Genomic DNA, 26,289 nt, shown 5'->3' with positions numbered 1-26,289 from the left:
CCGGACAACAGCCTACATCTCACCTCAGACAGACATGGGGACTGCATTACTCTGTAATCAACAGCCTTGAAACGGGATACCTAGAGTCCCTTTTCATCATGGCTGGTTTTCTTCACAGAAGGGTTTACCACAGTATACCAAAACATATCCTGTCCCTGCAGGGGCCCAATCACTCTTGACAATTGCTATACAACGATCAAAGGTGCCTACTGAGACATGCCCTGATTACATGGCCACTAAGCTGAGTTCCTGCTCCGCGCAGACTATCAGAAGTTAAAACATGAGGCAGTGACAGTCTGAGGAAGCAGATGAAACTCTACACGGCTACTTTGTGTTGGCAGAGTGGTCCACGTTTTAAGAGCTGGCTGCCAGCATAGATAAATATGTCACTACCAAACCAGACCGTATCAGCTGTAGAGGACTCTGGCCCAAAGAGTTTCCAAACCAGAAACCGTGGATGAACCAGGAGATCCACTCTCCTCTGAAGTCTGGATCTGCAGCATTCAGATGAGATGAGCCTGGCCTTTACAAAAAATCAAGGTGTGACCTCCATAAAGCCGTCAGAGATGCTAAGAGACAGTACCAGTCCAAAATCGAGTCTAGGTCCAGCCAGTAGCTATAGCTAAAACCAGCATCACGATGAACTTGAGAGACTTTGAAGAGAAGGAAGTGAGAATGTCACTGCCCACCCTGATGGTCTCCAGTTCCCTTGACAGTCATTGTAATGGGTCAGGCATGCAGAGGGTGAACCCACAGAACCTATCAATCTCAGTACTCTTAAATACACCCAATGACAACCCCCCGCCCGCATAAAACCACTTACTTCGAGAATGTAAAAGCCATTAAATGTGGGAATCTGAAGCAATAAACAATCCACTGAAGGATGTGTGGGGGTGGGGGGAAGGAAATTTTCCTCAGGTTGAAACCCTGTATCAGAACGGAAAGCAGAGAGGTGAGCGACGATAGGTGGATGGGGGCGGGGTGGGGGGGGTGTAAGATGACAGGCAGGTTGTGGAGGGGAGGAGGTGGGGCTTGGAGCCAGCGGCAGGTACATGATAGATGGAAGCAGACAAAGGGAGAGAGGGAAAAATTCAATGTTAGCATTCATTTCCAGAGGACTAGAATACAAAAGCAATGATGTAATGCTGAGGCTTTAATGGAACATTAGTCAGACTGTACGTGAAGTATTGTGAGCAGTTTTGGGCCCCTTATCTACAAAAAAAAATGCTGGCCAGAGAGTCCAGAGGAAGTTCACAAGAATGATCCTGGGAATGAAAGGGTTAACATTAGATGCGTGTTTGATGGTGCTCACTGTACTTGCTGGAGTTTAGAAGAATGAGGGGGATCTCACTGGTAGAACGGATGTGGAGAGGATGTTTCCAATAGTGAGAGAGCATGGCGCCAGAAGGCACAAACTCAGAATATAAGGATGTCTCTTTAAAGCTGTGATAAGAAGGAATTCTTTTAGCCAGAGGTTGATAGGATCTTGATTATTAAGGATGTCAAAGGCTATGGGAAGAAGGAAGGAGAATGGGGCTGAGAGGGACAATGGATCTGCCACAATGGATGACTTGATGGGCCAAATTGCATAATTCTGCTCGTACGGTCTAATATTTGGAGAGACAGCTGGTGCGAGGTGGAGGGAGGGGAGTATGAAGATAGGAGGTTGCTGCCGGAAGGAGATAAACAGGAACACAAAGTACTACCAGTGCTAGATTCGGATAAGCAAAGGATGTAAGAATGGGAACCGTTTGGGGAGAGGTGAATGGCAGTGTGAACCATTTGTGAGGGAGGTTTGGGAATGGAGAGACTACTTGAATGAACTGTGAGTTCACTAATGTTTCAGCTCTTTCTCTATTAAAGCCACTGTCCAGGGTTAAAGCATAACCAGGGGCTTTTTCCTGGGTTTCCAGATAATGAAAGGGACACTGTTGCTTCAAGCCAGTAAGTTCCAATTCAAGATCTAACCTTCTGTCAATGGATTGAAGGGAAATTGGATAGACTTCTTCTGAGAACGTGTCCATGGACAATTACCTTTGAGTTGAAATTTCTGATGAGCATGGAGTCTGAATTTCGGCTGCTCAGTGCGGACTTTGAACCAGGTTTATTTCCTTCAGTTGAGCCCACTTTGTCTTTCAGTGCAGGACACTTCCTTTTGTCTCTTTGTCCTTCATTTGGCTGTTTAGTGGTTCTTTAATGGCATTGCTAAATGTTCCTTGTGGTTTGCTAGACACCGCCCCTTCTCACCCCTATTCAGAAGGCGCTCACAATGCAGAGGCTTCACTGAGGGCTGGTGGCGTGAAGGGATTGTAAATGTTGGCTCCCCCGGTGCCCAGGGATTTCTCTGCCAGCACCACCCCTTCCTGACTGGCACGCAGAAGCATGGAAGGATCAGTACAGTGTGGTCTCCGTGAGGGGTTGCGTGTCCGCCTGTGCTTTCAGAAGCAGGAAGACTCCAGTGAAGGGAGGAGAAACGAAGAGGAGAGGGTGGGGTTTCAATGGAGAGCTGGAGGGGGGAAGGAGACAAGAGGAAATGCATTTGGGATGATATCACTGCCAGTTCCCACAGAAATCAATCACTCAGATGGGACAGGCACACATTCATGAGTTAGGTCTGCACACACTGCGGAAGAACACTGGTGAAAACTCAACTCCAGACAGAGCCTGCAGGCCCAAGAGACATCCTGCAGCACCTCCCACACTCACCTGTCCTCACTGATCTGGCTCGGGGCCAGAAGCCATTTAGTCTGCCCAAAACTTGGAGTCATAGAGTCATAGAAAACTACAGCACAGAGCTGGCCCTTCTGCCCATCTAGTCCATGTCAAACCATTTAAACTGCCTATTTCAATAGTCCTGCAGCCAGACCATAACTCTCCATACCCCTCCTATCCATGTGTCTATTCAAATTTCTCTTAAATGTTGAAATCAAAATTGCATCCATCACTTGCACCGGCAGCTTGTTCCACACTCTTACCATCCTCTGAGTGAAGACATTCCCCCTCGTGTTCCCCTTAAACTTTTCAGCTTTCACCCTTAGCCCATGACCTCACCCGCTCTCAGTGGGAAAAACCTGCTTGCACCTGCTGTATCTATACCCCTCACACCTCTATCAAATCTCCTCTGTCTTTTATGTTCTAGGGAATAAAGTTCTAACCTATTCAATTTTCCCTTTTAATTCAGCTCCTCCAGGCCCGACAACATCCTTGTAAATTTTTGTGGTACTCTTTCAATCTTATTCACATCTTTCCTGTAGGCAGCTGACCAAAACCACTCACAATACTACCAACATTTTTTATATCTTTAACATAGTGTTCCAACTCCTGTATTCAATATTTTGATCCAATGTGCCAAAAGCTTTCTTTATAACCCCTATCTACCCGTGACACCACTTCCAATGAATTTTGGACCTGTATTCCCAGGTCCCTTTGTTCTACCACACTCCCCAGTGCCCAGCTGTTCACTGTGTAAGACCAACCCTCGCACTTGTCTGAACTAAATTCCACCTGCAATTTTTCAGCCCATTTTTCCAGCTGGACCAGATCCCGTTGGTCTTCCAGCCTGGAGATGTCTGTAAGGAAATGCTGCAGACAGCAGCATCCATCATCAAGGACCCCCACCATCCAGGCTGTACTCCCTTCTCACTGCAGCCATCAGGAAGGAGGCACAGGAGGCTTCAGTCCCACACCACCAGGTTTAGGAACAATTATTACCCTACAACCAACAGGCTCCTGAACCAGCCTGGATAACTTCACTCACCTCAACTCCAGAAAGTAAGGACTCAATTTCAAGGACTCTACAACTTAGGGTAGGAGAACAGAGAATGTTACAGCACAGTACAGGCTGGTGGTGTAGTGGCACCAGCGCCGGACTTTGGAGCGAAGGCTCCCAAGTTCGAATCCAGCCGGCTCCCTTGCATGCTTTCCATCCGTGCTGGGTTGAGCATTGAACTAGCAACTCATTCCAATGACTCCACTCAGAGTTAAGGGCCTTCTTCTTTCTTCTACGGGCTCTTCAGCCCATGATGTTGTGCTGACCCTTTAGCCAACTCCATGATCCATCTAGCCCTTCCCTCCTTCATAACCCTCCACTTTCCTATCATTCATGTGCCTGTCTAAGAGTTTCTTAAATGCCCCTAGTGTATCTGCCCAAACCTTGGAGTCATAGAGTCATAGACTCTCTGGCAGGGTATTCCATGCACCCACCACTCTCTGAAAAACTTGCCTCTGACATCCCCTCTGTACTTTCTCCCAATCATTTCCACCCGGGGCAGAAAGTCTCTGGCTACCCATTCGAACTATGTTTATCAAGTCACCTTTCATCCTTCTTTACTCAAGGATCAAAGCTCAGAGTAAATTTATTGTCAAAGTACATATACATCTCCATATAGAACCCTGAGATTCATTTTCTTGCGGGCATACTCAATAAACCCTTAGTGGAATAATAAACATAATAGGATCAATCAATCTTTCCTCATAAGACATGCTCTCTAATCCTGGCAGCATCCTGGTAAATCTCGCCTGCACCCTTTCTAAAGCTTCCACTTCCAACAATGAGGCAACCAGAAATGAAAATAATATTCCAAGTGTGTCTAATCAGAGTTTTATAGAGCTGAAACATTACCTCATGGCTCTCGAGCTCAAGAATCCTAGAAATATTGCAAAGGGCAATATCGCAACTGTGAGTCGGGATGCGGTGGGCTCATCCCTCACTGGAGAGACCAGTATATAAGTAGGCACTTCAATGCCAGTTATGCATATGCCAAACTTTGCCAATAACCACCAGAACAGCACTATTTCAAAGCAAACCAGGGAGGCTTCCCTGGATGTTCAGGGTAGCATAACTAAAGCAAATTATCTGTTAGTTAGTTTATTGTTTGAGATTTGGTCTGTCAGAATCAGAAGCAGGTTGTAAAATTTATTGGTCTGCGTCAGTTGTACAGTACAATCCATTAAAAAACCATATAAATTACAACAAGAAATAAAAATATAAAATAACTAAGTCGTGCAGAAAGAGAGCAAAATTACTGAGGTAGTGTTAATGGACTGATTCGTTGTCCACTTAGAAATCTGATGGTGAGGGGGAAAAGCTGTTCATAAGACATTGAAGTCATATCTTCAGGCTCCTGTACCTCCACTTTGACGGTAGTAATGAGAAAAGGCATGCCCTGGGTGATAGGGGTCTAAAGTGATGGATATCACCTTGATGAGGTATTGACTTTTGAAATCGTCCTCACTGGTGAGGAGGCTAGTGCCCATCATGGAGCTGCCTGAGCTTATAACCCTCTGCAGGCTTTTCTGATACTGTGCAGTGGCCTCCCCATACCAGGTGGCCTTGCAACCGATTGGAATCCTCCCTGCAGCACTTCTGCAGAACTGTCACCAACAGCTCGAGCAGATTTCTACAGATGTAACAGGAGGGCATTCTAACTGGTTGCATCACTGTCTGGTATTAGTATGTCAGCGATTTTAATGCCAATCCTGACTGTTGTTGTTGGAGCCATCCTGTGGTAAATTGATCACTGTACTTGTAAGAATGCATCTCAAAGTTCAAAGTAAATTGTGTAAATGAGTAAATTGCTCATGTGGTTCCATTGTTTAAAAAGGGTTCTAAGAGTATACCAAGCAATTATAGGCCTGTCGGTTTGACGTCAGAGGTGGGTAAGTTAATGGAAAGTATTCTTAGAGATGGTATATATAATTACCTGGATAGACAGGGTCTGATTAGGAATAGTCAGCATGGATTTGTGCGTGGAAGGTCATGTTTGATAAATCTTATTGAATCTTTTAGACAATAGACAATAGACAATAGGTGCAGAAGTAGACCATTCGGCCCTTCAAAAGCCTGCACCACCATTCTGAGATCATGGCTGATCATCTACTATCAATACCCGGTTCCTGCCTTGTCCCCAAATCCCTTGATTCCCCTATCCATAAGATACCTATCTAGCTCCTTCTTGAAAGCATCCAGAGAATTGGCCTCCACTGCCTTCCGAGGCAGTGCATTCCAGACCTCCACAACTCTCTGGGAGAAGAAGTTTTTCCTTAACTCTGCTTTAAATGACCTACCCCTTATTCTCAAACCATGCCCTCTGTAACTGGACTCTCCCAGCATCTGGAACATATTTCCTGCCTCTATCTTGTCCAATCCCTTAATAATCTTATATGTTGCAATCGGATCCCCTCTCAATCTCCTTAATTCCAGCATGTACAAGCCCAGTCTCTCTAACCCCTCTGTGTAAGACAGTCCTGACATCCCAGGAACTAACCTTGTGAATCTATGCTGCACTTCCTCTACAGCCAGGATGTCCTTCCTTAACCCTGGAGACCAAAACTGTACACAATACTCCTGGTGTGGTCTCACCAGGGCCCTGTACAAATGCAAGAGGATTTCCTTGCTCTTGTACTCAATTCCCTTTGTAATAAAGGCCAACATTCCATTAGACTTCTCCACTGCCTGTTGCACTTGCTCATTCACCTTCAAGGACTCCTAGATCTCTTTGTGTTTGTTTTGAAAAGGTTACGAGGAAAGTTGATGAGGGTAAAGCAGTGGATGTTGTCTATATGGACTTCAGTAAGGCCTTTGACAAGGTTCCGCACGGAAGGTTAGTTAGGAAGGTTCAATCGTTAGGTATTAATATTGAGGTAGTAAAATTGATTCAACAGTGGCTGGATGGGAGATGCCAGAGAGTAGTGGTGGATAACTGTTTGTCAGGTTGGAGGCTGGTGACTAGTGGTGTGCCTTAGGGATCTGTACTGGGTCCAATGTTGTTTGTCAATTACATTAATGATCTGGATGATGGGGTGGCAAATTGGATTAGTAAGTATGCAGATGATACTAAGGTAGGTGGCGTTGTGGATAATGAAGTAGGTTTTCAAAGCTTGCAGAGAGATTTAGGCCAGTTAGAAGAGTGGGCTGAATGATGGCAGATGGAGCTTAATGCTGATAAGTGTGAGGTGCTACATTTTGGTAGGAATAATCCAAATGGTAAATGGTAGGGCATTGAAGAATACAGTAGAACAGAGTGACTTAGGAATAATGGTGCATAGTTCCCTGAAGGTGGAATCTCATGTGGATAGGGTGGTGAAGAAAGCTTTTGGTATGCTGGCCTTTATAAATCAGAGCATTGAGTATAGGAGTTGGGATGTAATGTTAAAATTGTACAAGGCATTGGTAAGGCCAGATTTGGAGTATCGTGTACAGTTCTGGTCACCGAGTTACAGGAAAGATATCAACAAAATAGAGAGAGTACAGAGAAGATTTACTAGAATTTTACCAGGGTTTCAGCACCTGAGTTACAGAGAAAGGTTGAACAAGTTAGGTCTTTATACTTTGGAGTGTAGAAGGTTGAGGGAGGACTTGATAGAGGTATTTAAAATTATGAGGGGGATAGACAGAGTTGACGTGGATAGGCTTTTTCCATTGAGAGTAGTGGAGATTCAAACAAGAGGACATGAGTTGAGAGTTAGGGGGCAAAAGTTTAAGGGTAACATGAGGGGGAATTTCTTTACTCAGAGAGTGGTAGCTGTGTGGAATGAGCTTCCAGTAGAAGTGGTAGAGGCAGGTTCGGTATTGTTATTTAAAGCAAAATTGGATAGATATATGGACAGGAAAGGAAAGAAGGGTTATGGGCTGAGTGCGGATCAGTGGGATTAGGTGAGAGTAAGTGTTTGGCATGGACTGGAAGGGCCGAGATGGCCTGTTTCAGTGCTGTAATTGTTATATGGTTATATGGCTAAATTTATTGTCAGCGTCACCATATACAGCTCTGAGATTAATTTTCTTGTGGGCATACTCAGTAAGTTCATAGTAGAATAATAATCATAATAGAATCAATGAAAAACTACATACATTAACTTGGGCGCTCAACCAGAATGCAAAAGATGACACATTGTACACATGCAAAAAAGAAAGAAATAATAATAAATATTGAGAAAATGAGATGAAGAGTCCTAGAAAGTGAGTCCAAAGTGAACAGTTCAATGATGGGGTGAGTGAAATTGAGCGAAGTCATATCTGTGATGCATCTAAGAGGTGGCTTTGGCAGAGGTATTGGAAAGAAGGGAGTGGGGGTTAAGCTGATGGTATTGGGTGGGACGAGACTCATGTGAAGCGCACTCTATAACATACAGACGGACAGAGACTGAATCCGTGAAAAGACTCCCCTATTGCTTCAGCTCCTTCTTCTGCTCAGCCCAATTTGTCACCTAAGCCAGCACCCACTCCGTTGATTCCACCAAGACTTCCTGATGCTTCAGGAAAGCAGTTTAATCAAGTGCCCTTTCCCCCTCCGGTCATTCTCCCTTCTCTCCTCTTCCAACAGAATCAAGGTAAAGTTAATTATCACTGACTTATGCCATGAAATTTGTTGTTTTGCGACAGCAGGACAGTGCAAGACATAAACAAATTACGTAAGAAACTCAGGTATATTAAAAAAAAGTGCAAAAAGAGAGCAAAATAGTGAGGTAGTTTTGATGGACCATACCGAAACCTGACTGTCAAGCAGAAGAAGCTGTTCCTAAGACATTGAGTATGTGTCCTCAGGCTCCTGTACCTCCTCTCTGATGGTGGTAATGAGAAAGGGCATGTCCGGGGTGGTGAGGGTCCCTCTGGAGGCACCAGTTTCTGAAGATGTTCTCCATTATGAGAAGGGAATGCCTTTGATGGCGTTCATTGAGTCTGAAGTCCTCCATGGCCTTTTTTGATCCTGTGCATTGGAGCTTCCGTACCTGGTTGAGGTGCAACCAGTCAGAATGCTCTCCATGGTACATGCTAGAGTCTTTGGTGACGTACTGAATTTCCTCAAACTCCTAGTGAAGTATAGCCACTGCTGTGCCGTCTTTGTAAGTGCATTAATATGTTGGGCCCAGGATAGAGCCTCTGAGATGTTGATGCCCAGGAACTTAAAACTGCTCACCCTTTCCACAGCTGACCCTTCGATGAAGACTAGTGTGTGTTCTCTCACCTTCCCCTTCCTGAAGTCCACAATCAATTCCTTGATTTCACTGATGTTGAGTGCAAGGTTATTCCTGCAACACCACTCAACAAGCTGATCTATCTCACTCCTGTACACCTCCTCATCACCATCTGAGATTCTGCCAACAACAGTGGTGTCAATTACGAATTTATAGATGGCACTTGAGCTGTGCCTAGCCATACAGTCATGACTGTACAGAGAGAAGAGCAGTGAGCTAAGCACACATCCTCGAGATGCACCTGTGTCAGTGAGGAGGAGATGCTATTTTCGATCTGCACTGTCTGTGGTGTCCCAATGAGAACATCAAGGATCCAGTTGCAAAGGGAGGTACAGAGGCCCAGGTTTTGGTATTTTTGATTAGTACTGAGCTTGTTGTTGTCTAAGGCTGAGTGGAGAGCCAGTGACATTGCAACTGCTACAGACGTGTTGTGGAGGTAAGCAAATTGTAGCAGCTCCAGATCTTGCTTAGGTAGGAATTAATTTTAGATAAGAGTGCTACCATGCAATAGTCGTTGAGGCAGATGCTCTTTTGGGCACTGGTAAGACTGATAACCTTTTGAAGCAGGTGGGTACCTTTGACTGCAGCAGTTAGAGATTGAAAATGTTCTTGAACACTACAGCCAGTTGTTGGTAAAGGTTTTCTGTGCCCTGTCAAGCACACTATCAGGCCCTGACACTTTGGGAAGGTTCACCCTCTTGAAAGATGGCGCCGAACTGTGGTCTCCATTGCAGCTGTGGCTCAAATCTAGTTATGTTTTGAGGTTTGTAGGGTTGGGTTTGGTGACAGAAAGGGGAGTTAGGGGTCATCTTAGGGTTTAGGGCCAGGGATGTGGGAGATTTGGGAGTCAAGCCAAAATCTAGGCCTCTGTTCAACACTCCACGTTCAAAGGCCACCATTGTGTACATCAGGGAATGGATGCCAGGCCGCAAAACACTATAGACAAAGAGCAGTTTGCGAGTCCACCGGGGAGGTCAGAGGCCCAAAGGCTGTTTGCCCTGAGGATTGAGGACTGCCTGTGTGTGAGAGGGAGGAAAGTGGCTTGTTTTGCTGTTGTTGCTTGTTTTTCTGCTGAACATGATGGGCATTTTGGCGCCAGACTGTGTAGCCACACTTACAGGCTGCCCCTAGCACAGCCTGAGGTTGTGTAGGCTGTTAACACAAGCAACACATTTCACTGTATGTCTGATGTACATGTAGTAAATAACTGAATCTGAAATATTGTGTTGTTCAGTGGTTAATCAAATTACAACACTGGCAGGTACGCAGAATGGGAATTAAGTGCTAACCGAAATTTAAATTGGCAGTAACATACACAAAATGCTGCAATAACTCAGCAAGCCAGGTAGCATCAACGGAGAGGGACCAATAGTCAACGTTTTGGGCCAACTACTTCTTCTTCTCCATGAATGCTGCCTGACATGCCGAATTCCTCCAGCATTTTGTGTGTGTTACCCTGGATTTCTAGCTTCCGCAGGATCCCTTGTGTTCATATTTTAAATTGACACTTCAGATTCCACAGAATCCCATCAAGATGGGAAAAACGTTGGACTAGATTGTTCTCCAGTTCAGGGCAGCAGGCCAGTATGATTGGCTGGGCCTCTCTGACAAACGTCAACAGTTCCTTCAGCGACCATCACTATTCGGCCTTCTAGGTAGAAGATGTCCCTGCTTGTGATGTTATCTACAGAGCTAAATCCGAAATCTTTCTCACATATGTCTCTCCTCCTCACTTCCAAATCCCTCTCTCTGGCATTGAATGAGCTAGAAGAAGGCATCAGACAAAGCTTGACGACTTAAGCAAGTTCGGGCAGCAGGATAGTGCAGCGGGTAGTGCTGCCGCCTTACAGCTCCCGTGACTCAGGATCGATCCCAACCCCCTGTGCTGTCGGTGTGGGGTTTGCGCGTTTTCTCTGTGTCCTCTGAGTACAGCTCCTGCCACCTCCCAAAGACTCATGGAGTGGCTGTAAGGCTGTGTGTGGGTTACTCAGTGTAGGTTAGTGGGATAGTATACCCAAGCGCAGTTCACGGGCTTGTGTGAAGGTCATACACTCAGTGGCCACTTTATTCGATACCTCCTGTACCTAATGAAGTGGCCACTATGTTCGTGGTCTTCTGCTGTTGCAGTCCATCCACTTCAAGGTTCAACATGTTCTGTGTTCAGAGACTCTTCTGCACAGCACTGTTGTAACGTGTGATCATTTGTGTTACTGTCATTTTCCGCTCAGCTTGAACCAGTCTGGCCATTTGCCTCCGATCTTTCTTATTAATAAGGTGTTTTTGACCATAGAACTGCTGATCATTGGATTTTTTTTTGTTTTTCACACCATTCTCTGTAAACTCTAAAGACAGTTGTGTGTGAAAATCCTAGGAGATCAGCAGTTTCTGAGATACTCAAACCATGCTGTCTGGCACCAACAATCATTCCACGGTCAAAGTCACTTCGATCTTATTCACCATTCCGATATTTGGTCTGAACAACAATTGAACCTCCTGGACCATGACTGCACTGAGTTGCTGCCACGTGATTGGCTGGATAGATATTTGCATTGACAAGCAGCTCTACCGAATAAAGCAACTCCTGGGTGGAGGTTGCCAGGCTACCAGGACAAAAGGAGAGGGGGATATGAGACTGACGGATTACTCTTCAAGGCCCGTGGGCTGAATTCCTCTTCGGTGCCTTCTCATGATGAGATCAGCTGCTGGTAACTCTCACTTCCCCATTTACCCAGCTTTTCCGAAACGACAGCAAGGCTCCAGTTGCGAAACATTTAATGGTCTCCGGAACATTCCAGAGCATTCTGGTGTTTATGAAAGACGTTAAGTGAATGCTGATCCTTTCTCTCCACAATAAAGGCCTATGTTCTGAGGACCGCTGAGCTGAGGCAGAGCTGTGCCCTGGCGAGACTGGGCAGACCTCTCTTCCTCCCTCAGCTCAGCTGATGAGAATGCCGTGCTGTTAAAGGCCACACAATGGAGACAAGAATGCTTTCACCTTCTAGCCTTTATTGGTGGCGTGCCAGTACCTGTGTCTGCTGTGCAACTGGCCCTCACATGTTCCCTTATCCTCCCAGCAGTAAACAACAAGAAACAAAAGCAGGACCGAGAGAACCAGCCTGCTCGTGGTTAACCATAGAGTCCTCATTGAAAAACTTGGGCCATGACTGAAATAAGACTCTGACTGCATTAAACAGAATGAAAAATAATTAGCTCAAACCAAATGCATTATTTCCCTTCTGTATTGTTCCCGATAGTTTATCCCAGGACGCACATGATGCACGTCCTACTGGGGGAAAGGGTCACTCAGTCTAAGCAGTGAGTGATCAGCAGTGAAGCATCCTGCAGGCTTAATGCTTTCTTTGAGATCGTGCATTCTATTTGCGCTGAAGCAGACTGCACAGTGCTAGGGATTAAGGCCCCAGGGAACCGCCACACTGATTCCTCTGTGACCTCTCTCTCTCCCTTCTGCAGCAGTACATCTTTTCAAAGCTGCCTTCCACCACCTGAGGACCACCTTACCCGAGGCATGAACCGGAAAGGTGGTGATATTCCCTGGACCACATGGGCAGGAGAACTCGGTCTGATGCACCGGATTTGTGGGTCCTTGATCCACAGCTGCACTGAGAGCGACAACCGGCATGGTGCCCAGTTTGTTCCTTGCGTTAGGTCCTGCCAAAAGATTGCCTTCCTGGGAACAGGGTTCCGTCGTCGAGGAGAACATGGAGATCTGGCCCTTCCTCCCACCAGTTCAAATTATTATCCACCCATCGACAGGGGTGAATTTGCAGGACAATGGCATGTAGGAGTGCCACTATTGTCGCTGGGACCAAATCTCGGAACTCCTGTGCATACAGATCCAATCATTACACAGTGCCTTGAGGTAGAACGTTAACAGATTTAAAGAGACAGGATACAAGTTTATGGTCATGCATTTTGGTAGAAGGAATAAAGGCGCAGATTGTTTTCTAAATGGGGAGCATATTCAGAAATGAGGTGCAAAGGGACATTCAAATGCTGGAGCAGGATATCGTTTTGGGTTTCGCATTTTAGTAATATTTGAATACTATTCTAAATATATTGTTTGGTTAAACATCTTTTGTCTGTATACATAATTCATTTCAGATTATATGTAAAAGCATGAGAATGGCATAAGTCATCATGTAAGTAAAAACAAAGGGCGCACATTTACACTGGTTGCCCGTGTTTTTCCTTCAGTTAGTTTATGACATTACAAAACATAACAGTGGTGACTAGGGAGTTTTAAATGTACCTGCGATGACTACTTATCTGTTGAAGCACAGAAAGACATTTGAGTTTAAAAAGAAAGAGTGCAGCAAATATTTTTCTTCAGAAGGTCAGTGAGATGTTCTAGTTCAAAAAAGGTTGAAAACAGACGAAATTCGCTTGTCCATTAGCAGTGTACACCAGGTGATAATAATAAAATTGGATTAAGAAAGGAAAAGCAGAAATGGCTAGCTACATTGAAAAGAAAATTGCATTTGATTGCAGAATACACAGCAAGATATTGTATACCATGCGAATTGAGCAGTACTTCAGTGGAAATGAAATGGGCAATGAGAAGTGATTGCCAGTTTTGCTGAGTACAGCAGCTGGAAAGACATACAGTTTGCTTAGAAGTTTGACTGCTCTGACCAAACCAGCTGAAATGAGCTTTGCTGATATCATGAAAGTAATGCAGGAACATTTAGAAACCGAATCATTGTTGATTGCAAAACACTTTAGGTTTCATAAGTGGAATCAAAAGGAAGGGGAGTCCATTTAGTGTACGTGGCTGAACTGAAGAGACTGTCTGAACATCCCCAGTTCCCATAATGGGCTTAATGATGCACTGAGAGAAATGTTAAGTTTGTGAAATCTTACAAGTAAGTATTCAAAAATGCTTCCTAACTGAAGCACAACTCACGTTTAAAAGTAGTTGAAATCACTGGATCAATGGAAACAACAAAACAGAGATGTAATTGAATGCAGTCACGAATAAAAATGTGCATGAAAAATTGCAGCATCTAAACCAGGGGTTCCCAACCTGGGGTCCATGGACTCCTCAGTTAATGGCAGGTGTCCATGGCATAAAAAAAATTGGGAACCCCTAGTCTAAACAGAAACCTGTCTGACCAAACAAATTAAGTTACCATTGTGGCAGAGGTTCAGATACACCAGACCAAAGCAAGTTTAAAGGCAAAACTTGGAGAAAATGCCACAAAGTAGGATATATATGTAATGCCCTGGTTAAGATGTTTACTGCTATGCTGTAGGTATTTCATTTAGCAGCTCTGTAAGATCAGTCTGTACTGCTTTCAGCCTGTTTGGGTTTGAGCTGAAGATAAGAGGCTATGTGGTTCAACTTAGGAACGTTGTGACAGCCAGTCACGATGGTGCAATTAGGATAAGGTTCTAGAGGCTGCTGGGAAGAGAGGCTTTTGTGACGGACACTGGTGTGGATGGAGGTTTGTTTGGTGGGAGCTGGGAGAAGACAGGAGGGAAGATGTCTGAGGATGCTGTGCTTGTTGCACAAGGTGCGTTGAGCAGATGAATGGTTTCACGGAGGAAGGACCAATACTCCTGTGGTGGGGCCCGTTTGTTCGAGATGGATTCGGAGCGACATTTGGAAGGTGATGTGTATTTTAATGCTGACCGAGGGTCCAGCGTGTGAGTTACAGACAACTTCAAGATGAGCTGAACTTATGTGCACGCTTGGACCAGTACAAGTGCAATGGATCCTTTTTATTTACTTTTTTTCTTTTCCTACTAACTGTAAATTTGTAAATATACGTTCTTTATACAGGCAGTCCCCGGGCTACGAACGAGTTCCATTCCAGAGTCCGTCTTTAAGTTGGATTTGTACGTAAGTCGGAACAAATACATCCGGTATTATTTACTGTCAATTAGTCAAACATTTGTCTTAGTATAAAGTATATATTTTACCTTTCTATGCATATAAAACACTTAAGAAACATATGTATTCCAATAATTAAACCACTGCGTTGCTTAGTAATAATTGTAGCTTTCATTGGGGCAGGGCCTTTCACATGCTCCATTACATATTCTCACTTTATCCTTTATTCTTTAAAATTGTTCCAATCGTTGACCGACTGTAGCTTAATGCTTTTCTAATGACCGATAGCGTTTCAACTCTCTCTGATCGCTTTATTATTTCCACTTCATTTTCAATTGTGATTGCTTCCCGTCAATGGAACAGAAACACTACAGGCGGCGGGTCCCAACCTCCACTAGCTCCCAAGGTCCGCTGGGTCCTAAGGACCACCTTACTGAATTCCCCGGGTCCTAAACTTCACCGCACTGAGACAGATTAAATGGGACAAGTGGGGGCTGTGCTGTGTTTGGGTATTTGATCCTCCACAATATTCTGCGTGGGAATTTAAATTGGATGTGGCAGTGTTTTTTTTACGATATCAAGTTGCGAGCTCGACATTAACCCGGCATGGATGGTATGGGAGTCACTGGATTGACATCAATCCGGCATGGGAGCGTCTGTCACTGGATCGAACTTGGGAACCTCCGTTCTCCAGCCCGGTGCTGATCTCACTGCACCATTAGCCGACTAGAACGGGGGGGGGCTGGGGGCGGGGTCAGGGTGAATCTTGCTAAGAAAAATTTAAGCCAAATACAAAGTCACACACTCAACACAGTGTCAACGGCAAGGACTTAAAATGGCGGATGGCGTCATGATCCAACTTAAAATGGCGGGTGGTGTTCTCTTTCCTCAGTTCGTAAGTACAAGTTGTCCGTAAGCCAGAAGTTCATAACTCGGGGACTACCTGTAATTGTATGCAGTGTTCAATCTGTTAATTCTTGCCGATGGGCAAGTGGGCAACATTTACACAGTATTCACTCAGATTAGGATGCGGATGCTCAAAACATCCCGGCTCTCTCGATCTGGTAGGACCCAAGTCATATAATAAGGCCATATGACCAAAAGGCATAGGGACAGAATTAGGCCATTCAGCCCATCATCTGCTCTGACATTCCATCATGGCTGATCCAGATTCCACTCTACCCCAAACACCTGCCTTCTGCCTGTATCCTTTGATGCCCTGACTGATCAGGAAATTAACAACTTCCGCCTTAAATATACCCACACACCTGGCCTCCCCCACAGTCTGTGGCAGAGATTTCCACAGATTCACTACTATGGCAAAAAAATTCTCCTTACCTCTGTTTGAAAAGGTCACCCCTCAGTTTTGAGGCTGTGCCCTCTAGTTCTGGATACCCCACCACAGGAAACTTCCTCGCCACATCCACCCTATCTAATCCTTTCAATATTCAGTAGGTTTCAATGAGATCGCCACACATTCTTCTAAATTCCAAGCTGCCAAATGCTCCTCATATGTTAACCCCTTCATTCCCAAAATCATCCTTGTGAACCTCCTCTGGACTCTCTCCAATGACAACACATCCTTTCTGAGAAATGAGGCCCAAAACTGTTAACAATACTCCAAGTGCAGCCTGACTAGTATTTTATAAAGGCTCAGTATTATCTCCTTGTTCTATTTCCCTTGAAATAAATGCCAACATTGCATCTGCTTTGTTTACCACAGACTCAACCTGTGAATTCACATTGTGGCAGTCTTGCACAAGAACTCCCAAGTCCCTCTGCACCTCTGAAGTTTGAACCTTCTCCCCAGTTAGATAAAAGTTCACACTATTTTTCCTTTTACCAAAATACATTATCATACATTTCCCAACACTGTATTCCATCTGCCACTTTTTTGCCCATTCATCCAATTTGTCTAAATCCTGCTGCAATCGCATTGTTTCCTCAACACTACCTACCCCTCCACCTATCTTCATATCATCCACAAACTTTGCCACAAAGCCATCAATACCATTATCCAGATCATTGACAGCTATGTGAAAAGTAGCAGTTCCAATACTGACCCTTGAGAAACACCACTAGTCACCGGCAGCCAAACAATATTTCCTGTAACACCATAGGATTTTATCTTGTTAAGCAGCCTCATGTGCAGCACCTTATCAAATGCCTTCTGAAAATCCAAGTAAATGACATCCACTACCGCTCCTTTGTCTACCCTGCTTGTTACTTCCTCAAAGAATCCTATCAGATTCGCCAGGCAAGATTTTTCTTTTCAGAAACCATGTTGACTTCAACTTATTTTATCATTAGTCTCCAAGTATCCCGAAATCTCATGCTTAATAATAGACTCCAACACTTTCCCAACCACTGAGGTTAGGCCAACTGGCCTATAGTTTCTTCTACTTTGCCTTCCTCCCCTCTTAAAGAGTGGAGTGACATTTGCAATCTTCCAGTCCTCCAGGACCATGCCAGAATCAAGTGATTCTTGAAAGATCATCAGCAAACTCTCTCAGGACTCTGGGATGTAGTCCATCTGGTCCAAGTGGCTTCTCCACCTTAAGACCTTTGAGTCTGCCTAGCACTGCTTTCTTTTTAATAGCAATGGTACTTACTCCTGCTCCCTGACACTCACAGACCTCTGACACAATGCAAATGTCTTCCACAGTGAAGACAGATGCAAGGTACCTATTAAGTTCATCTACCATTTCTTTGTCTCCCATTACTACCCCATCAGCATCATTTCCTAGTAGTCCAATATCAACTCTCACCTCCTTTTTACTCTATATTACTGAAAAAACTTTTGGTATCCTGCTTTATATTATTGGCTAGTTTGCCCTCATATATCTTCTTTTCCCTTCTTATAGCTCTTTTAGTTGCCTTTTGTTGAATTTTAGAAGTTTCCCAATCATCCAACATCTGACTCACTGTTGCTATCTTTGTCATAAGGGGACAGGAGGCTAGACCCAAGTGCAGGACACAGGCACTGAAGTACTAGGGGCAGGACGGGAACAACTAAGCTTCATGTACCCATCTAAGGTTCTCTTAAAAGACCCTTTTGTATCCATCTCCTCCACCATCGCTGGCAGTGCATTCCACCACTCTCTGTGTGAGAAACTTACCCCTGACATTCCCTCTGTACCTACTTCCAAGCACCTTAAAACTATGCCACCTCGTGTTAGCCATTTCAGCCCTGGGAAAAAGCCTCTGTCTATCCACATGATCAATGCTTCTCATCATCTTATACACCTCTATCAGGTCACCTCTCATCCTCTGTTGCTCTAAGGAGAAAAGGCCAAGCTCACTCAACCTATTCTCATAAGGCATGCTCCTCAATCCAGCAACATCCTTGTAAATCTCCTCTGTACCCTTTCTACAGTAGCCACATCCTTCCTGTAGTGAGGTGACCAGAACTGAACACAGTACTCCAAATGAGTCTGCTCAAGGTCTTATATAGCTGTGACATTACCTCACAGCTCTTGAACTCAATCCTATGGTTAATGAATGCCAACACACCATACACCTTCTTAACACACTTCCAACCTGCGCAGCAGCTTTGAGTGTCCTATGGACATAGACTCCAGGGTCTCTCTGATCCTCCACACTGCCAAGAGTCTTACTATTAATAACATATTCTTACTTCAAAGTTGACCTACCAAAATGAACCACCTCACACTTATCTGGGTTCAACTCCATCTGCCACTTCTCAGCCCAGTTCTGCATCTTATTGATGTCCCACTGTAACCCCTCCAGACTATCCACAACACCCCCAACCTTTGTGTCATCAGCAAACTTACTAACCCAACCTTCTACATCTTCATCCAGGTCATTTATAAAAATCACAAAGAGGAGGGATCCCAGAACAGATCCCTGAGACACACCACTGGTCACCGGCCTCCATGCAGAACACAACCCATCTCCAACTATCCTTTGCTTCTGAGGGAAGCCAATTCTGGATCCATAAAGCAAGGTCTCCTTGGATCCCATGCCTCCTCCTTACTTTCTGAATGAGCCTTGCATGGGGAGACCTATCACATACCTTACTGAAATCCATATACACTACATCCACTGCTCTACCTTCATCACTGTTTTGTTACATCCTCAAAGAATTCAGTCAGGCTCGTAAAGTATGACCTGCCCTTGACAAAGCCATGCTGACTATCCCTAATCAGATTATGTCTCTCCAAATGCTTATAAATCCTGCCTCTCAGGATCTTCTCCAACAACTTGCCCACCACTGAAGTAAGACTCATTCGTCTATAATTTCCTGGGTTAGCTCTACTCCCTTTCTTGAACAAGAGAACAATGTTTGCAACCCTCCAATCCTCTGGTACTTCTCCCGCCACCAGAAACTCAGCAATCTCCTCCCTTGCTTTCCACAGTAGCCTAGAGCATATCTCACCTGGTCACGGTGGCTTATTTATATGCTTTGCAAAAGCTCCAGCACGTCCTCTTTCTTAATGTCTATATGCTCAAGCACTTCAGTCTGCTGTAAGTCACCCCCACAATTGCCAAGGTCCTTTTCCCTGGTGAGTACTGAAGCAAAGTATTCATTAAGTACCTCCGCTACCTCCTCTGATTCCATGCACACATTTCCACTATCGTACCTGATTGGTCCTTTTCTCACATAGTTCATCCTCTTGCTCTTCACATACTTGTAGAATGCCTCAGGGTTTTCCTTAATCCTGCTCACCAAGGCCTTCTCATGGCTCCTTCAAGCTCTCCTAATTTCATTCTTAAGCTCCTTGTAATTTTCTAGAACTCTATCAGTACCTAGTTTCTTAAACCTTTTGTAAGCTTTTCTTTTCTTCTTAACTAGATTTTCTACATCCTTTGTACACCATGATTCTTTTATCCTACCATGCTTTACCTGCATCAATGGAACTTACCTATGCAGAATGTTCCCTGAACATTTGCCGCATTTCTGCCATGCATTTCCCTGAGAACATCTGCTCCCAAGTTCCTGCCCACTACCATCATCTTTCTCACTACCCCAATTAAATGTGTTCCCAAATCATCTGCTCCTATCCCTCTGCAATGCTATGGTAATGGAGATAGAGTTGTGATCACTACCTCCAAAATAATCTCCCACCGAGAGACCTGACACCTGACCAGGTTCATTTCATTTCCCAATAGCAGCCTCTCCTCTAGTTGGCTTATCTGCATATTGCATCAGGAAACCTTCCTGAGCACATTTACAAACTCCACAGTATCTAAACCCCTTGCTCTAAGGAGATGCCAGTCAATATTAGGTAAGTTAAATATCCTATCACAACAACCCTAGTATTATTGCATCATTCCAGAATCTGCCTCTCTATCTGCTCCTCAATGTCCCTGTTACTATTGGGTGGTCTTTTCACCCAGAAAAGTTACTGCTTATTTAATCTATATGCTGAACACATCATGAGGAATGCTGGTCTAGAGGACTCAAATGTTGGAATCAAAATTGCCAGATGAAATAATAACAACCTCAGATATGCAGATGATAGTGCTAAAAGTACAGGATGAAAGTGAGAAGGATCTGAGGAAGCTTCTAATCAAAGTGAAAGAAGAAAGTGCAAAAATTGGCTTGTTGTTCAATGTTAAGAAAATTAAGATTATGTCGACCAGCCCTATTAACTCTATGGTAACAAATGGAAAGGAAGTGGAAGCAGTGACAGATTTTGTCTTCCTCGGTTCAAAGATTTCTATAGATGGTAACTACAGCCACAAAATTAAACAGTGCTTACTTCTGGGGAGGGCAGCAATGGGAAATTTAGATAAAATACTAAATAAAATAAAATAAAATTTAGATAAAAGCAGAGACATAACATTGTCTACAAAGATTCAGAAAGTCAAATCTATGGCATTTCCAGTCGTGATGTATGAAGAAATACAGCCAGACTACTCACTAGGAGGCTTGATTATGAGATAAAATCTCAAATATTTTGGCCATATCATGAGATGACAGGATTCCTTGGAGAAGACACTCAAGTTAGGTAAAGCAGAAGGTAAAAGAAGGAGAGGACGACAGAGGTTACGATGGATAGATAATATTACTCAGACAGTGCGTGTGACCTTAGACAGACAGTTTCCAACAAGAAGGCTTGGTGTGCAGGAGTCCACAAGGTCACGAAAAGTTGGACTCAACTTAATGACTGAACAAAAACAGAGTTATTGCCCCTTTCCTGTTTCTGACTTCCACCCACACTGACTCAGTAGACAATCCCTCCATGACTTCCTCCTTTTCTGTGGCTGTGGCACTATCCCTGATCAGCAATGCCACACCCCCACCTTTTTTGCTCCCTCCTTGCCCTTTTTGAAATACCTAAAGCCTGGCACACTCAACAGCCATTCTTGCCCCTAAGACATCCAAATCTCTGTAGTGGCCACAATGTCATTATTCAACATATTGATCCATGCTGTAAGTTCATCTGCCTTGTTTATGATACTCCTCTCGTGATCCAACAACCTAATTTTCCCAATTCCTTGCACTTAGAAATCTCTTATTATGTGCCTTTTCCAGTTCCCTTTGCTATCTCAACCCCACTTCCAGGACAGCGGCGACACACGTCACATGTGGAAGGGCATTCAGGACATCACCAACTACAGGACAACATCACCTGACGTGCGGGTGATGCCTCCCTCCCAGATGCGCTGAACAACTTCTACGTTCATTTTGAGATGGAAAATGACATGGCGGCGAGGAAGTCCACCCCTCCTCCAAATGACCAGGTGCTGTGTCTCACCGTGGTCAATGTGAGGAGAACCCTGTGCAGGGTCAAGAAGGCTGCTGGATCAGACAATATTCCTGGTAGAGTGCTTAGAAGGCATGCAGACCAGCTAGCAGATGTTCTCACTGACATCTTCAACATCTCCCTGAACAGTGCCATCATCCCAGCGTGCTTCAAGGCCACCACCATCGTCCCCGTGCTGAAGAAGTCTTCAGTGTCCTGCCTCAATGACTACCATCCCATTCCACTCGCATCCATCATCATGAAGTGTTTCGAGAGGCTCATCATGAGGCACGTCAAGACTCTGCTGTCCCCCTCGCTGGACCCCCTGCAGTTTGCGTACCGGCCCAACCGCTCAACAGACAAAGCCATTGCCATCACCCTCCACTTGGCCTAACCCACCTGGACAAAAAAGACACGTACGTTCAGATGCTGTTCATAGACTTCAGTTCAGCATTCAACACAATGATCCCTCAGAAACTGATTGGAAAGCTGAGCCTACTGGGCCTGAACACCTCCCTCTGCAACTGGATCTTAGACTTCCTGACTGGGAGACCTCAGTCAGTCTGGATCGGGAGCAGCATCTCCAACACCATCACATTGAGCATGAGGGCCCTCCAGGGCTGTGTGCTTAGTCCACTGCTGTTCACTCTGCTGACCCACAACTGTGCTGCAACACACAGCTCGAACCACATCATCAAGTTCGCCGATGACACGACCGTGGTGGGTCTCATCAGCAAGAACGATGAGTCAGCTTACAGAGAGGAGGTGCAGTGGCTAACAGACTGGTGCAGAGCCAACAACCTGTCTCTGAATGTGAACAAAACAAAAGAGATGGTTGTTGACTTCAGGAGGGCACGGAGCGACCACTCCCCGCTGAACATCGACGGCTCCTCGGTTGAGATCGTTAAGAGCACCAAATTTCTTGGCATTCTCCTGGTGGAGAATCTCACCTGGTCCCTCAACACCAGTTCCATAGCAAAGAAAGCCCAGCAGGTCTCTACTTTCTGTGAAGGCTGAGGAAAGTCCATCTCCCACCCCCCCCCACCCCATCCTCATCACATTCTACAGGGGTTGTATTGAGAGCATCCTGAGCAGCTGCATCACTGCCTGGTTTGGAAATTGCACCATCTCGGATCGCAAGACCTTGCAGCGGATTGTGAGGTCAGCTGAGAAGATCATCAGGGTCTTTCTTCCCACCATCACGGACATTTACACCACATGCTGCATCTGCAAAGCAACCAGCGTTATGAAGGACTCATACAAACTCTTCTCCCTCTTGTCATCTGGGAAAAGGCACTGAAGCATTTGGGCTCTCACAACCAGACTGTATAACAGTTTCTTACCCCAAGCTATCAGACTCCTCAATACCTAGAGTCTGGACTGACACCAACTAACTGCCCTCTATTGTGCCTATTGTCTTGTTTATTATTTATTGCAATGCCTGCACTGTTTTGTGCACTTTATGTAGTCCTGGGTAGGTCTGTAGTCTAGTGTAGTTTTTGTATTGCTTCATATTGTTTCTCACACCCTCTCCATGAACTGTTTGTTCTTCTGCCATCAGGTAAACGTTACAGGAGCATCAAAACTAAATCCACAAGGCTACTAAACAGCTTCCTCCCACAGGCAGTCAGACTGCTAAATAGCTGCTCTACCTGACTCTGCTTTGGACACTTTTAACTTGCACTGGACACTTATAACTTGTTTTTAACTGACATGTGGCTGTTGTGTTTTACTATTTATTGTTACGTTTATTATTTAGTGTTGTGTTTATTATGTTACGATTGCACTGCTCCTGGGAAACACTGTCTCATTCTGCCCTGCAGAGCTGATGTATGGTTAGAATGACAATAAAGTTTTTGAATCTTGAATCTTGAATATAGCACCATGATCCTGAAAAACGTTGTCTCATTTTTATCGTGTACTATACCGGCAGTTATGGTCAAAGTGACAATAAAAAGTGATTTGACTTGACTTGACTTCTTGGCTGCTCTTTCAAGGCTTATATTTGATTCCCATAATGATTTTTTTTTACCCTTGCAATTTCTTAACTCCACCCACAAAGATTCAACATTTTCTGACCCTATGCCACCTCTTTCTAAAGATGTAATTCTATCTCTAAATGTATGAAATTTGAGAAATGTGATTTTTGCACTGCTGAATCCATTAGCTTGTTAACGAGGGGCTAATCAGCCCTGTTTCGGAGATGCCCAGTAAAAAAGGGCTTCACATACAAAGGGCACATTGGGCAGACAAAAATGAATAGACTGCACAGGAAAGAGAAAAAGATAAAGCATCAAATTGCAGTTTCAAAAAGAGCACTAATCTGCATGTTCCTGATGAAAAATCTGATAGTGTTGAGAATGACATAGGACTAGGTAGCCTTAAGATTTACAATATGAAATCTAACAATAGACAAGTAATAAATGCAGCTATAATCTGTACAAAGTTGCCAAGGCAGCAAAACGACAATACAGGGACAAGATCCAGAAACAACACCTCACCAACAACACACGCAGCTTATGGCAATGTCTGCACACCATCGCAGACTTCAAAGCTAAATGCAGTGGTGCTGCCAACATCACTGCGAAACCTTTTTAACGCTCGATTTGATGTCGCCAACACTGAACCCCTGAGGAGAGCTGCTGAGGCGACCTACAGCTTGGTCATCTCTGAGGCCATGGTACGCAGGTGATTCCAACGAGTGGACAGTCACACAGCTCCAGACCCAGACGGCATCCCAGGGCAGGTACCCAGGATGTGCACGGCACAATTGTCAGGTATGTTTACAGACATTTTTAATCTCACCCTCTCCCAGTCTACTGTGCCCTCCTGCACCATTGTTCCCGTACCTAAAAAGACCATGATAACATGTCTGAATGACTGGTGTCTTGTTGCACTCACCTCAATAATAAACAAATGCTTTGAGAGGCTGGTCAAGGATTACATCTGCAGCTTGCTACCACCCATATTGGACCCCCTATAATTCACTTACCAATACAACTGATCGACAGATGATGCGATAAACACAGCTCTTCACTGCATCCTTACATATCTGGAAAAGAAGGATGCTCATGTGAGAATGCAGTTCTTGGACTAGAATTCAGCGTTCAACACCATAATTCCCTCCAGGCTTGACAAGAAGCTCAGAGACCTCGGCCTGCACCTCACCTTGTGTAGCTGGATCTGGACTTCCTGTTAGATTGCCAGCTGGTGGTAAGAGTTGGTTCCCTCACTACTGCCCCTCTGACCCTCAGGCCTGTGTCCTAAGCCCCCTCCTTTGCTCTCTGTATACCCATGACTGTGTCACCACCCATAGCTCCAATCTGCTCCAATCAGTTTGCTGACAACACTACACTGATTGGCCTAATCTCAAATAATAACGAGGCAGCCTACAAGAAGTCATCACCCTGACATGGTGGTGTCAAGAAAACAACCTCTCCCTCAATGTCGCAAAAACTAAGGAGCTGGTTGTGGACGACAGGAGGAAAGGAGACAGGCTAACCCTATTGATATTAATGAATTTGGGGTTGAGAGGGTGAACAGCTTTAAGTTCCTCAGCATAAACATCACCGAGGATCTCATGTGGTCTGTACATACAGCTGTGTGGTGAAAAAGCACAACCGCATCTCTTTCACTTCAGACAATTGAAGAAGTTTGGTGTGGGCCCCCAAAACCTGAGAACTTTCTACAGGGCACAATTCAGAGCATCCTGACTGGCTGCATCAGTGCCTGGTGTGGAGTGTGGTGTGGACAGCTCAGTGCATCTGTAGGTGTGAACTCCTCACATTTGGGACATTTACAAAGACGGGTCCCGGATCATTGGGGACCCGAGTCACCCCAACCACAAATTGTTCCAGTCATCCGGGAAACAGTACTGCAGCATAAAAGCCAGGACCATCGGGCTTTGGGACAGCTTCTTGCACCAGGCTATCAGACTGCTTAATTTATACTGATACAGTTGTATTTCTATGTTACATTGACTGTTCTGTTGTATATACTATTTATTATAAATTGCACATTGCACATTTAGACGGAGACGTAATATAAAGATTTTTACTCTTCATGTATATGAAAGATGGAAGAAATAAAGTCAAATCAATTTAATTCAATTCAATATGGCTTACATCAAAAGTGAAGGGCAAATTGATTAAAATGGAATTAGATACTGGCTTGACTGCCCCAGTCATTCCAAAAGAATAAGCTTAAGTGACATTTCAAAGATAGCTTGTAGATGTCCAACTAAGAACTTAAAATTTCTGTGGGAATGACATTTGCAACAGTGAAAAACAACAACCACAAGCTGCATTGGACTTGTACATGGTAAAAACAAGAGGGCTAGCATTGTGGGGTCATTATTGCCTGAGACTTAATTGGTGATCCATCCACTATTTGCATGTCACACCCCCTGCAATGAAGCTCTCTGAAAGTGAATTAAGAAAGGTACTGGATGATGCCACAGCAGAGTTCAAGGATGGCATTGGGAAACTCGAACATATCAAGGGTAAAATAGTACTAAATGAAAATGCCACACCCAAGTTTTAGTTCCTTATACTATCTGTGACAAAAAGCTACAAAAGATTACATGGAGGCTGAAGGAATTCTTTCCAAGGTTGAGTGCAGCCCATGGGCAATGCCAATGATCCCAGTGGCCAAGAAGAATGAGTCCATCAGGACCTGTGGTGATCTTAAGGTCACCATCAACCTGGAACTGGAAGTAGATTAATACCCTCTGCCTTTGCATCACATTCC

The 26,289-nt window shown here is 44.6% G+C and overlaps 1 protein-coding gene across 1 annotated transcript in view; it reads left to right on the top strand.

Annotated features, from left to right (window-relative positions):
- The window catches only part of LOC132402527 (uncharacterized), a 28,485-nt gene extending 5,068 nt beyond the window's left edge, over positions 1-23,417 (top strand). Inside the window, exons 2-3 of the mRNA XM_059985381.1 lie at positions 14,777-14,836; positions 23,102-23,417. The gene's annotated coding sequence lies outside the window, so the exon portion shown is untranslated. The remainder of the gene's footprint in view (positions 1-14,776; positions 14,837-23,101) is intronic.
- The last annotated feature ends 2,872 nt before the right edge of the window (positions 23,418-26,289 follow it).

Source organism: Hypanus sabinus, chromosome 12, assembly GCF_030144855.1.
Source record: "Hypanus sabinus isolate sHypSab1 chromosome 12, sHypSab1.hap1, whole genome shotgun sequence".
Taxonomy (NCBI): Eukaryota; Metazoa; Chordata; class Chondrichthyes; order Myliobatiformes; family Dasyatidae; genus Hypanus; species Hypanus sabinus.
This window is presented reverse-complemented; position numbering and strand designations above follow the sequence as displayed.